This window comes from Microcebus murinus, chromosome 13, assembly GCF_040939455.1.
Source record: "Microcebus murinus isolate Inina chromosome 13, M.murinus_Inina_mat1.0, whole genome shotgun sequence".
Taxonomy (NCBI): domain Eukaryota; kingdom Metazoa; phylum Chordata; class Mammalia; order Primates; family Cheirogaleidae; genus Microcebus; species Microcebus murinus.
The window spans coordinates 45685680-45700141 of NC_134116.1; the positions used below are offsets into that span (position 1 = coordinate 45685680).

Consider the following 14462-nt stretch of genomic DNA (forward strand, 5'->3'; position numbering starts at 1 on the left):
TTAATATTGCATATTATGCACACAAATTATCTTGTTGATAAATCAACATAAGCACTGAACACTTTGAATAAGATCATGGAACATTCTGTTATCAAAACAGATGCTTTGAATTTCTATCTTAACTGCCATTTACTGTCATTGTCATCTAGACCAATTTATTTAACCTGTTTGTGTATCAGTTTCTTACTTTGAAAAATCAAGATATTAATACTATCTCATAGGATTGATGTACTAATTAAGCTAATATAGAGAGAGTACTTTGTATTTTTTCCTACACATATAAGGTGTTAAATATGTTTTATATGTCTTATCATTGAATCAAAAATAAAATCAAATTTTGCATTCTTGAATATGTAGTAATAGGAATCTATGACTGTTATAGACACTGACTTGCACTGAACAAAACTTTCATCTCTTAGGACCTACATACACATTGCTATCACCAAATTTCTTGAGAAGGGGCCTTTGGTAAGATGTATAAATATCTCTGTATTTTTGAAGCAGTGTTGAAAGATATTTAATGTACTGATAGAGTATCCAAGGTATGCTTAGTAGCTAAGCTGTAGATTTGCATATTTACTTGTGATTATATGAATTACTACATGTAATCTTGTGACTTGGGAATTAAAAGTTCAAATTTTTCAAACGTCAAATCTTCTCCATCTTTGGGAGACAAGGTCATGTTATAATCACACTGCAGACCTTTTTTGTCTTTGCTCACTTTGAGTCGGACTCCATTGCAGCATTCGTCACACTGCATTTCAAATGACTGTTATGTATGTCTTCCTTCAACTAGTACAATATGCCAAGACACTGCCATGTGTCAGTGATAAAAATGAATAAAAGATGTTTACTGTTACCCCAGAATCAATAGCAGCCTAAGGAATCAGGGAAAAATCTCTCGATGGCAGCCCCTGTCACCATGTTGGTGTCCCACAGCTACTAACACAGGGCCAACACCTGGTCACCACTTAGCACATGCATGTTGAATAAATAAATGAATATGTTATGCTATTGCTTCACTGGAAGGATTTAGCAACATTCTTAAAATTACACCCTCCACTCTCCCTCACAGACTACCCCGAGCCAAGATCTGCAGCTGTGAAGAAAATAGCAGAGCTAGTTTCTCTCATTCTTACTCTACTTTTAGCTTAGCCTATTCTTATTCAGACCCAAATTTATTACATTTATTGATGTGGAGATATGCCCTTGATATATTAAGTGAAAGAATTAGGTTAAAATGCAATGTGGCATATGATCCCATTTTTGGATTATGTATGCATGTGTCTGTCATTAGTAAAAAAACAGAAAAATACAAACTGGAATGGTTATGATAGCTTCTGTTATGAGGTTTAATAAAGGGCAATATTTATTTCTCTGGATGTTTGTAATAAGCATGTGTTACTTTCATAAATAGAAATAAAAAGGCATTCTATAAACAGAGAAGGAAATTTAACTAGAAATAAATTGTAAAATGGCCACTGAATCTGGATTTGAGTCCATCTACATACAAGAAGGCTCTTTTGGCTACTTCAAATATGGTTTATAGAAACCCCTAATACACTTACCTTATGAGTAAAGAGGATGATTTGGTGAAGATATATTCTCACTAGCATTTGTAGTCCCCTTAATCAGCTCTGTAATTCTAAGTATGATCTAGATCCTAATTTGCCAACTTCACCACTGATGCTAATACCTTGAACAAACTGTCCTTGGCTGTCAATAGCAATCACAGCTGTGCCTGTGTCTGCTAGTGATTCAAACCAGTTGACCTAAGTCTTAAGAACTTTTAAAATAACCAGCAAAAGTTTTTTTTTTCTTTTTTCTACTTCTTCTTTACCTGCGGGCCATTGTTCTGTGTCTTTCTATCTTTTGACATTATGAATGATGTCCTTCTCTTAGTCTCACGGTTACCTTGAAGATATTTATAGACCAGGTTCTGATCCCTCTGGGGGCCTTCTTCAGTTTGAATTCTTCAAACTCTATTTTATATCCTCCAAACCTCATTTCCTAATATATTTATTCTAGCAAAAATGGTCTGTATTAGAAAACAACTTTTTTTTATATATTCTTTTTTATCCATTGTGGGTGCAAAATATTAAAAGACAAAAAGGAAATGACAGATGAAAAAAGAAAAACATCAAATAACACCAGAGATTTTTGTTGTTCCTGTAGTCATCATTTACATGATATTTTCCCTTCTCCTATTTAGTGCCTGTTCTTTAGGAAATGGCATTGGCTTGTTTTTCCTTTGCACTGAATTCTTTTGTGAACATCCTAATTAATCACTCTGTTTTCCGCAGACATGCCATTCTTAAGTGCTTTATCTACAGTCTCAGATACAGTCTCCTAATTTGCTAAATTGCAGTAGTCAGTATCAGAGTGGATTTTACTGTATGAACATATTTTGCCTCAAAACAAATAGTGTGTGCTCTTCCTCATTTCAGGTTACTATTATAAAACTGCATGTGCTAGAACTATTAATAATTTAGTCACATGCATGTTACAATGAAACTAAAATTCTCTTACATCTCAAACTCTTTTTTGATACTAAGATCCTATTGTATACCATGAAAATATGGCCATTAATCAACTAAATGTTCAGTTATTTGGTTATTTATAGATTTACATTATTTTAAGCAAATTTAAATTTTTTAATGTTAGGGCACATCAGTTTTAGAAGGTTGAATATATATTTTAATATTAGGATTGAGCTAGTGTTCCATTTTTATTGATTTATATAATTGACATACCAATAGCTGAATTTAATAATCTAATTTATAAAAAGTAAAGAAGAATATCTGAGAATGATTTAAACCTATTAACTCCAAATATCCCATGCGTTAAATCATACATTTATCCAGTTGAGAAATATATATATATATATATATATATATATATATATACACATTGTTTGTATACACACACACACTCTCAATCAATTATTTTAGAAGCCTTATTGTAGACATTAATTTCCCTGCTTTATAAGTGAGGAGGCTAGGGGTAAAAAGATTATATAACTTGCCTGAAGTTGTGTCATTTGACTGTCTTTTACATTTCACTCTATCTGCAGACTAAGAATTGTCAATAAAAAGATGACACAGTTCTAATGTCTGTCCTGAGGGAGTTCAGAAATGCTGCAATTTTATATGTATCCTATACAACCCATCGCGGGCACCTTAATCTGGTAATTTAGTGCTGTAAATTGAGCTGATGATACACATTTTACAAATCTTTTGTACAAAGATTCTGCAAGGACACATATCTTAGAGAAGTTTTCCTGACATTTTGTATTCATTGATTGTGATATTTGTTTCTATCCTTCATGTATGTAGAACTAAATCAGGTATTTGAAAAAGATTGTATGGAAACCTGATTTACCATTTAATATGGAGACTGGTGTGCAAAACATGTTCTAAACTTTCTCAAAATTCCACAAAACATACTATACTGTTGTCCAAAATGCTACTATTCATAGCTACATCTGGTTTCTTTAAATAACATATTTTAAAAAAATCAATAAGAGAAAAAAAAAGCAAACCTTTAGTTTGCAAATTACTTAACAGTTGATTATCTTAAAACATACTATGTGCATTCTCTTGTTGTATTATTTAATACTTAAAACTATTGGCATTTTGATTGAGCTCAGTTAATTTTCTTTGTCATTATCAACATGAAATATTTAGTAGGAGTATGTAATGACTGACTGAATGATTTACTGAGAGTTGGGATGAATGGGCTTACTGTGACTAAGATGAAATGCCTGATGCAAGGACCCCAAAACTTGATTGACACAACTACCTGCAGATTCTTCTCAAGAATATTTTTGCCCTCTTTTAATTCTTGATGCACCACACTTTAGAAAAAAATGTGGGCAGAGACTAAAATATTATGTTTTCTGTCCACAAATTATGTATTAAATAAAGGAAGTCATTCTGTGAGGATACCATTCAGATAGAAATGGGCAGGTGCCCAGATTTTACTCCTGGACAACCGACTTCCAATTTACAACTGTGATAAGAGCAAACTTTTATATCGTCAACTAATACAAAACATGTGTCTATGTAAACCAATGAGCTCTTAGTTTCCCGCACGTGAGATGTGGTTAAATGGATTTGAAAGGATGTGCATTTATGGAAGAATAAATGCAAATAATAAAAGAAAACAGATATCATATCAATAAGTCAAGTGACTAAATAGGTTTCTGCTCATTTCATCAATGAATGTGCAGTCAAGAAGTACTGTAGGTAATAGAGAATCATATAATTAGCATTTAACCATTATGGTAGTAATTCAGCTTTGTAATCAGAAGTATTTAGCAGATATATTAAATATTTACTCCTCATAGGTTCATAACCTACATTAGCATGACCATTTCTACTTTTATATTTTTTTAAAGAAATTAGTATGTGGGAGATTTTTTATATTTTATTTTTGTAGAAAACATTTCATTAGTCTTTTTAAAGCATCTGTCAAATTTTCTGATGTTGACATTGTAGCTTAAATCTCCTCCCTTTATTGTTTTGCCATGTGTTAATATACCATAAAAATGACAGCATATCTTTCTGATTTCAAATTTAAAATATAAAATCAGAATTTATTACATTAACTAGATAGTAATTATTCTTAATAAAAGATACAATGACAAATGCTCTAATTATAAAATGTGTTCATGAATTGTTTTTTATTGTGGGACTCTATTTGTACATTTATTACAGAGAAGAAAGAATATCTACATTCATTGTAATAAATATTAAAGGGATAATTAATAGCTAACTATATAGTTACTTTAAATGTGGTAAACTTTTTCTGAGATGGCAGTAAAAAAAATGCAGGAAGTTACTAGCAAGGTGTTGGCCTTTAATAAATGCCAGATACTTTAAATTCAATTAAATAAAGGTCCCTTTTTAAGTTGGTAACATGAATTTCCAATTAACTTTTTAAAAATGTATTAGTTTACGCACATGTTCTGTGAATAATAAGACTTTTGTGCATGGATTTCTAACATTAGATAGCACGATTTTCCCTGTGTTGAGAAATAGAATCAAAGAAAACAAATTTGCATTGTTCAAAGTTCAAATAATAGTCTGGAAACAAAATTGTTGTAATAAAATAGAGATACCAATAAACTAAATGATTATTTAAGACCATTAAACACTTCAGTGGAGGTTCCCTCTCTAGGTATGGTTTAAATTTAGAAAATATCATTTACATTTTCTTTGTTTGAAAAAGGATAATTACAGTTGTGAAGTCTACTGCTCTCATTAGGTTGTATTGACATTCGTTGGTCCTAATTCTCTGGTTGTTACAGGGAATGCTTTTGCTTTTTAATTTATGTGATAAATTCAATTGAAAGAAGAAATAATTATCCTACTACCCATTGAATAGACAAAAGTGTCCATGTGACCAGTTGGATCACTGTTTTTTCCCCACCCTCCATAATCAATAACTTATACTAAGAAACTAAATTCCTGGTCCTGGTTATCAGTCCCTATCAGCTTGTACCACTACATTGCATCTGGATGGACATCATTTTAACTTATTAGACTACAACTTATCTTTCATTGATTACTTTTTAGTTGGATGTCTTCCTCTCTTGTTGCTGATGAAATTTGATAGAGATTACAATTCTTCATGAGCTCAGGATTCACACTTGTCTCTTCAACAGAGAGCACATTTACCCTATTTACTACAGTTTTTTTTTCCTCTAATAAACCATCTACAGATGTTCAAATTCATCCAATTTATGATAAGTACTAGTCATTCTAAACAGAATGATTTTGTATAAAACCTACTCCTCCACACAATTTGGCCTGTACATATACAATGTAAAGTGCTATGATAGATAATCCTGGTGACCTAAACATATATTCACCTGGTTCCCTATTTTATTCCTAAAATATAATTGATACCTTTGGAGAATTTCATAAGCAAACTCCTCTAGGACCAAGACACAGCCACAGGCATTTTGTTTCTTCATTTTCTGGAAGAAAGATAAATTCTGCAGCCATTGGGGTGGATATTCTTTTCCCAGAAAAGGGACGTAGGGTCTCTGATGAGATTGAAAAAGTAAAGAAGTAAACGTACAACTTATTATCCATGTTTTGGTTGTATTCACTTTCATTATTGGCAAACCATGGGAAACTGAGTTATACACTCAGCATGACAGCAGGTCACTGATTCACTCTAAATTGTATATCTTCTGCTGTTTTAAATATGATAACTTCAGAAGGCATTGGAATTAAAAAGTTAACTGTGATCAAAGTTGTCAAAGCTTAACAGTCTTTATCTGTGATGTCTTTCACAAAGTTCTTTAGACAGGAAGAGAGATCAAATGTTATTCGTTTGATAGTGGAATATATTCAAACAACATATATATTGCAATAGTCTTCATTCTTTTATATTTATTAAATAATAGAAAAGATCATAAAATGATAGACATAACAAAACTTTAGATTTTCAATTTTTCACTCAAAGTATGCAAAATAGTTGATGTAAAGTAAAATATTAGCATTCTGTTTGCTGTGGGTTGGCCATCCTGGTGATACATTCTTTTCTTAACAAATGAACTGTGACTGCATGTGTTGTTTTAGTTATAATTGCAAGAATCGCTGGTGAAGTTTCCAAGTAGCAATTTCTTTAGTTTTCAATATAATATAAGTAATCAAAGACTTGTTGGTATAATTCCTGGTACCAAACTCTTGCAGAAGATTAGGTATAAATTTATTCCTGTGCCTCTTAACTGCAATCATATAAATGTTTACTAAAATGGGAATTATATAAATTGATAAATCTGATACTTTCAGATGACATATTTCTTTCTCCTTTTGCTTTTGCTGTTGTTTGCTTTTGTTTTAGTAATATAAAACTTTGGGCACTGTACAAGGAATGTGGTAATCGAACTTTGTCAAGAATGATTATGAACACTTATAGGCAAAGTGGGAAATATGCATTGTTGTTGTTACCTAGACAGATTCTCACTTAATTCATCTTAATTTTACATTTTCTGGTCTTTTGCCTATGTAGATGATGAAGTCTCTGGGCTAAAGGAGACCATTCATGGCCACCCAATACTTATGCTCTTTCCATACTTCTTCCAATGGTCCTCTATACCATATTTGAATAACTTCAAGGAAAGGAATTTACACGTCTTGATGAAATTAGTTTTTTCTTATGTTTACTCAGATTGAACATTTTCTTTCTTCAAATATTAAACAAAAATTCATTTTTATCATCATCACCCACTTATCCTACTTGGGATTATACAGAAAAAGCCTAATATTTCATCATGTTATAACATTTAAAATATTTGATGACATTTATTTTCTTTGTGATTCATATCTTCTCCTTTGGATACTGTTCTAAGTTCCTACATCATTCAGAATGTTTTCTCAGGATGTGCCTCCTGATAATTATTCTGTGTTCTCCGTTTGGCACTCAGAGCCGAGCATACTCATCTCAATGGTCTCTAACCAATGCAGAGTGGAAGCCAACTTCATTGCTGCAGACAGAATTCTTAGTGGGAACCCTACAATGTATGTGAATTGTGAATGTATGTTGCCTCTGCCTTGGAGGCTAAATTGCTGTTAGATTTCTGCACGTCTGAGACTATGGTAAGTGAAATACCATGATAATTCCCTGCTGCAAAGCCTGCTTGCCAGATTGAGTAAAGTAATACAGGTTCAGGGCAATGTAAGTTTGATTTCTGAAAATACTGTCTCATCTTAGGCTATTATTCTAATTTTAGACATTTACAAAAATATTAAATTAGTTATTTGAAAGAAAGTGGGAATGATATTACATCTATATTTTTAAGTCTACTGCCCATTTGGTAGATTCTTGTGTCTTGGACATGATATGAAACAGATTATCTAAGAATTTTTCTGATTTATTTTTTTCAGTTTTTTTTCTTTGTTCTTTTTTTATAATTTTTCTTCCATGGCCTAGTAATACATATTCTCTTCCTGGGGCACATGAACTACTAACAATCTCCAGATGTTATCTTCTTGTAACCTGACTCCTACCATTGAAGGAGAAGATAATTTTAGAATACTCAGGTCATACTTTTTTTAGAGTGCCCAGAAGAACAAAACAAAACACAATCCCCTCTCTCCCACCCCCCAAAATAGAAATATCTATTACAACAGCTTGGAATTCACTGAAGCAACAACACTTAGAATTTAGTAATGAGCCATTCCTCTGGCTTCACATCTGTTAACATTTTTGCTGTAGCCTAAGATTTGAAGGGAATCCAATAAAAATTCCTGACAGTAATCAGAAAATATTCTGATGGGCTGAGACACTAAATCTTTTTTATAAATTTTATTTTTTTAAACAAAGAAGTACTATGTGATCTCATATGAATTAATTTACAACCCCCCAGTATATTAAGATGACAAACTTATGTTTATACTACTTTTCCATTATTTGTTTTTTATATGCATGAGATGAGGTAATAGAATGCTTCTTTCACTTCCTTTCATTTTACCTATTATTTTATTTCTCTTATTTAACATGTCTTTATTTTATTTTCTTATCATTCCTATCTATCTACCTTTGAGATAATAAGTCCTTCATTCTTCCAAGTTGAATGAAGGTGGGAAAGATGTGGGAAGTGTCTCCCCAAGAAAGACAGAGAGGGATAAGGGAATGTGAGCTAGCACTCTTCAGCAAAGGATACATCATTCTATTCCAAAATAATTTTGACAGTTGTTATACATTGTTTGGATATTACCTAGCCAATTATAGTAGAATTGATTTGTGGGTGGTAGGAATTGACATGCAATGAATTTTACCCATGAAGAAACTGCATTTATCATGATGTGTACAAGATTGGAAGTGTGGCAATGTAGTGTAGGTGGTCAGTGAATCTGAAATGTTTTCTGGAACAGAAGGATTTGAGGGAGGCGTTTTGGCAGACATTGTTTTCATTATAAATACTCTCCTGGGCTTTTAGTTAATAGCCCAGCTATTTTTATTTGAAAGAGAAAAGCATAGTAACAGGATTAGAAGGATGAAAGGTAGAAGGCGAGAAAAATAGAGGATGACTGAATTTGGTTTAATATTTAAATATAGCTTTAATCAGAAGGCTAGTTCTTTTTTAAAAATTAATATCTCAAATATATTCACCTTGCCTATTGTAAAAATTTTATCCCAGGCATTATATTAAGTGCCACAAATTTCATTAATTCCTCTTGTTCATATTTTTATAATTGAGGTTTTCATCTATTGATACTATGTAGATAGCTAAGAAGTTATGAGTATCTTCCTCTAAGGAGTGCTATTTCTTTTAATAGTAAATTGTTTATATGCTCTCAGATGTCATTTTTGTCCTATTTTTTAAGTCTACTTATTCATAAAGGAAAACAGATATCCATTTGGGTTTGTTCATGCATCCATAACATTTTTACTCTTAAAATTCAAATCTGTTTTATTTTCCAGGGGGCAAAATAAAAGTATTACATAATAGTTTTCATGTTGAAATATTACATTTCCAAAGCTGACAGCAAATTATAGTGAGAAGAATTATAATAGCAATTTGATCACATGGGCAAGCCTTCTCTCTCAGAAATAACATATGTTCTACATTTCAGCAGTATTTAGTAGCATCCTAAAAAACTATAAGCCTTTAAACTTGTTTAACTCCTAGACTTCATTAGCGATTTTTATCAGACATTCCGAGCTCAACTACACAAATCAAACATGTTTATGATTCCATAAAGTTAACATAAGGTCTTCCTTAGGATCAGGATCAATCATAAAGTAATCTGCACTCTCTGGTAGCTTTGGTCATGCCAAATGTTCTCTACAAAGAGAGGGAGCAGTTGCAGAGCACTATAGTCCTTTCTCTCTGAAAGGCAGTTTATTAATGTGAGAAACCTAAGGCCAACTCAACAGTTTCATGTAAACTTTGGATAACCAGACACTACTTTATTCTATAAGAGCTGTACAGTGTGACATATGCCAAAGCAAATAGCTTTTGTAGTTAAGTCAGCATCCCACAATTTTGTAGAAAACCAAACCCATTTGTTTATTTTCATTGCAGCTGAAAAACACTGACACATGAAAGCAAGTTGATCAAATCTGTTCCAAATTGCAGAGCGAAATTTAAAGTGTTAGGAAAGAGATGAAAATAAATGAACTGCATAAAACGCATGTCTAGTCTTTGATTTTTTTTTCAATGTAGTCTTCTTTTTAATCTTTTAAGACAGAAATATAATACTTTTCATTGAATTTTTAGGTATTTGAATGAGAAAAGGCCCTTTTTCTAGCTAATCTACACAAGAGTTGTATATAAGGAAGGGGGAAAAAAAGCACATTTAAGATTACATAGCAAAAGGATCAGTTTAAAATCTGAAATTGAAGATTTGAAGCTACATTAGGAGATACTTTGGTTATACTGTTTAGAGGGCCATTTGTATTGTGCTGGTCAGCCCCACATCACAAGTCAGTAGTTAGTGTAGACATAGAAATTGATTTATTTTTCTCCTCAGTTTAGTATAGCCCAATGCTAACAAAGACTTTTCAAATAAAACATAGTCACAAGTCTGAGGATTCTAAGAAAAAGCAATTTAATCTAAAAGAAATATTTATATCTTTTCAGTTGTTTATACATTAAATTTAGATATATAGGTATATGTGGAGATTCATAGAAAAATGCATGACTTAATAACTATAAAGCTATTAAAACTGCAATGATTTCATTTTATAGTTTAAGCACAATTATGTATTTAACACATTAACTGTCATGAGAGTTGTATTTAACTCATGCTAGTTGTGAGCCCAGAGCCTCAGCAAGCATATATAACTCACATATCTTTTAACTTTGGGAGCTGCGAGAGCTATTTTTCAAGTTGCATATAACTCACAAACAGAAAACAATAAAAAATAAATTGGTGTTCATTAAATTAGAAAGGATTATTTCGTTTTTGAAATTTTCATTTTTCTAATCTGGCAGTCAATGTGTTAAATATCAAAAAAACTACATCCTAGAGTTCATAAGTGAATAAGTAAAATGGACATACAGAAAGATGGTAAGTTGTGGAAAGAGGAGAAATGAATTAGAAGCACTTGCATTTTTCCTTGTAAGATTCCTTGTCTTGTGACAGTTAAAGTCATATGTATAGGTTTCAACTTGCAGAACAATGTACTTGGAATTAGGCACACGATGCTTATTAACAGTAACAAGGCTTGTTAATCCAAATCTCTGCAGACCCCACTGAAAATATCCTTTTGTGCATAGGTGCAGCAAATAATGAACATATTCCCTCTGTGTGTTTGTTTAGCTCAAGCAGTGCCTTCAATTTTCCCTGTAAAATATTTTTGATATTTAGGGCAATTTACACATCGAGCCTCCAGTCCACTTACTGTCATGCCAGATTATTTTTACTCAGTTAACAGAAGGACAAAAATTGAGCAGAGGCCAAAGGAAATCAACTGAAATACTAAAAGTGAAACAAGTTTTTGGACACTGGGATTGGTATGGACAGATTGTTAGCCTGAGGAAAAAAGAAGGTAACTTAATAGCATGGTTCAATTATGTGACTGTATCTTAAACTCCATCTATCTCTGCTGAAGGAATAAAAATATTTAAGATTAAAGAAGATATTATTTAATGTGTATAAACAAAGAGTGTCTGTAAGAATACTATGGCAAATGAAGTAACAATAGGGACAACAAAATCTACTTTACAAGGAATGGTTCATTGTAGAAAAATCCTTCTCTCCTTGCCTGTTTTAGATTTATGCTAAGGAAAGGGCCTATTAGTGATGTCCCTTTTAATATATTACAACTCTGAGTTTTGAGTGTAACTTTTACGGCATCTCAAACATTAATATCTCTTGTCAAGCTGGGCTTGACAGTTCTATATGTATGTTCTCCCAAGAAAAGTTGAATAGCAGAGAATTTTTTGATATATGCTCTTATAGTCCCTATGTAGATCATGGAATTTGTTTGTGATTTTTAAGGGAGAAGTAACTGCTTGGAAATAGTTTGCATAAGGACATTCTTGTCATTTCTGTTTCTATAGGAGTAGCCCCTCATTCTAGTGAATAATGTTGGATTTTGGTATCCATTGCCACATTCATAAGTAGCTGTCTAGATCAATATTGAAATAAAACCCTTCAGGGAAGGTTGGATTTACATGGTAAAAGTTGTAAACATTTCAGAAGAGAAATCCATTTTTTATATGTGACATACTGAATTTTTCTTACTGCCTCCAAGGTAGTTTATTTTAGTATATCTATCTACATATCTATCTATCCTTCAGTAATCAATTTCAAACATCTTCAATATTATAATCCTTCAAAATCTTGAAAATTATAATAGCTTACATTTCAGGAAATTTTCCATAACATTTAAACCAAAGATATAATATCAAAGATTTTTTTTAAGTGACTGCACCAAGAAGTGATTATTCAATTCATTCAATTTAAAGAACTAGTGCAAACTCTGTTGAAAGCAATAGGGAGATACCTCAAAGAACTATAAGTAGAACTACCATTTGATCCAGCAGTCCCATTACTGGATATCTATCTACCCAAAGGAAAAAAAGACATTCTATAAAAAAGACATCTGCACTCAAATGTTTATAGGAGCACAATTCACAATTGCAAATATGTGGAAACAACCCAAGTGCCTATCAATACATGAGTGGATTAATAAAATATGGTATATGTATACCATGGAGTTCTACTCAGCTACAAAAAACAATGGTGACATAGCACCTCTTGTATTATCCTGGTTGGAGCTGGAGCCCATTCTACTAAGTGAAGTACCCCAACAATGGACAAAAAAGCACCACATGTACTCACCATCAAATTAGTATTAACTGATCAACACTTATGTGCACATGTAGTAGTAGCATTCATCGGGTGTCAGGCAGGTGGGAGTGGGGAGGAGGGGATGGGTATATTTACACCTAATGGGAGTGGTGCGCACCATCTGGGGATGGACATGCTCGAAGCTCTGACTCCAGTGGGGCAAAGGCAATATATGTAACCTAAACATTTGTACCCCCATAATATGTTGAAATAAAAAAAATTAAAAAGAAAGAAATCTAAAAATATATATAAAAAATAAAGAAAGAAAGATTCCCTTGTTACGGGATGTTAGGCATCATGTAGAACTGTGGAGTCATTGAGAAGTACAAATACTTTTTCCCTGTGATGTGAATATCAGTCATATAAGAAAAAATCTAAGTTTCAGACATTTAAGGAGCAAAACCAAAAGGGAAAATGAAGTAAAATATAATATTGATGAATATTGGTTCTTTGAATATTTATTTATTACTATTATAAGAAATAACACAAGCAAGTGTTGAATTTATTTGGAGAATTCTATCACCAGCTAGGTATTTCATTGTTTTTTTAGAAATTGTAAGTTCAAGCTATCTTATTATGGATATAGTCCATTTCCTCATCAGAATTTTTCCAGATTGTTGGTAACAAAGAAACAGGAAAAAAATGACTAAAAATATTTTATCTTTCCGGGGGGGGGGGGGGATCAGCATTTTCTGCTAGAGTGTTTTACACTAAGCTTGTGGGCCAAAAAGAATTATATGATTTCGACTCATAATCTCTTCAAAATGCCCCTAATTCAGTGAAAGATATTCAGCTTCTCACTTCATTCCACATCCTCACACTCAGCAACATTTCTGTCCTGCATGAGCTAACCTGCTCAGCAAGAGGTCTAGGTAAGACTGCAGTGGCTGGAGAGTTTCCAAATATTCTGGTCTTCCACTTTCTGGAACATGAAAAATCATCCATTTGAACAGTAACATCTGGTCCTAAAAATGGGCATAATAGGTAATCAAAATAATCAGAAAGTGACATTGGCACACACTGTAGTTTCCAGTGGCCACTCAGAAATGTTTAGCATTACCTGCGCGATTACATCTATCATAATTGTTCATTAGTTGTACATGAATATAATTTGTTATTCTAGACCATTTGAAAACATATGAATGTGCTACAGGTTTGATCACTATAAAACAACATTAGGATGCTAATCCTTATGAGGAGAACTACATCTCTACATTGAAGCCCTCCTAAATATGTCATTTAAAAATTGTCATTGAACTTCTTTTTTTCCTTTAGAATGACAACTTCAGAAAAACACTTTTATTTTTCATATTTCTGTTAGTATCATTACAGATAAAAAATAAACACGAAACCTACTCTTCTCCTACTTGGCAGTTATAGTTTATTATTTGATATTCAAGTTAAAAATCTAAAGTTGATTTCCCGTGCGGAGTGAGTTTTAGCCAACCATCTGCTCAGGAGAGGGGAAAGGCAGACAAAGCTCATTCTTTCCTGCTGCTGCTTTTCACTGCTGTTAGGTGACTACTGGGAACCTTAAAATAGGATTGCCAGGTTTAACTTTTCAGAATATGGAGTAGGCATATGTGTCTACTAGGGATTTGGGGCAGGGAGGGGTGTACTTAGACCAGTGGGACTAACTAA

General features: G+C 32.5%; 1 protein-coding gene across 6 annotated transcripts in view; it reads left to right on the forward strand.

Annotated features, from left to right (window-relative positions):
* PCDH9 (protocadherin 9) overlaps nucleotides 1–14462 on the forward strand; it is an 864876-nt gene that overhangs the window by 749615 nt on the left and 100799 nt on the right. The window lies entirely within an intron of this gene.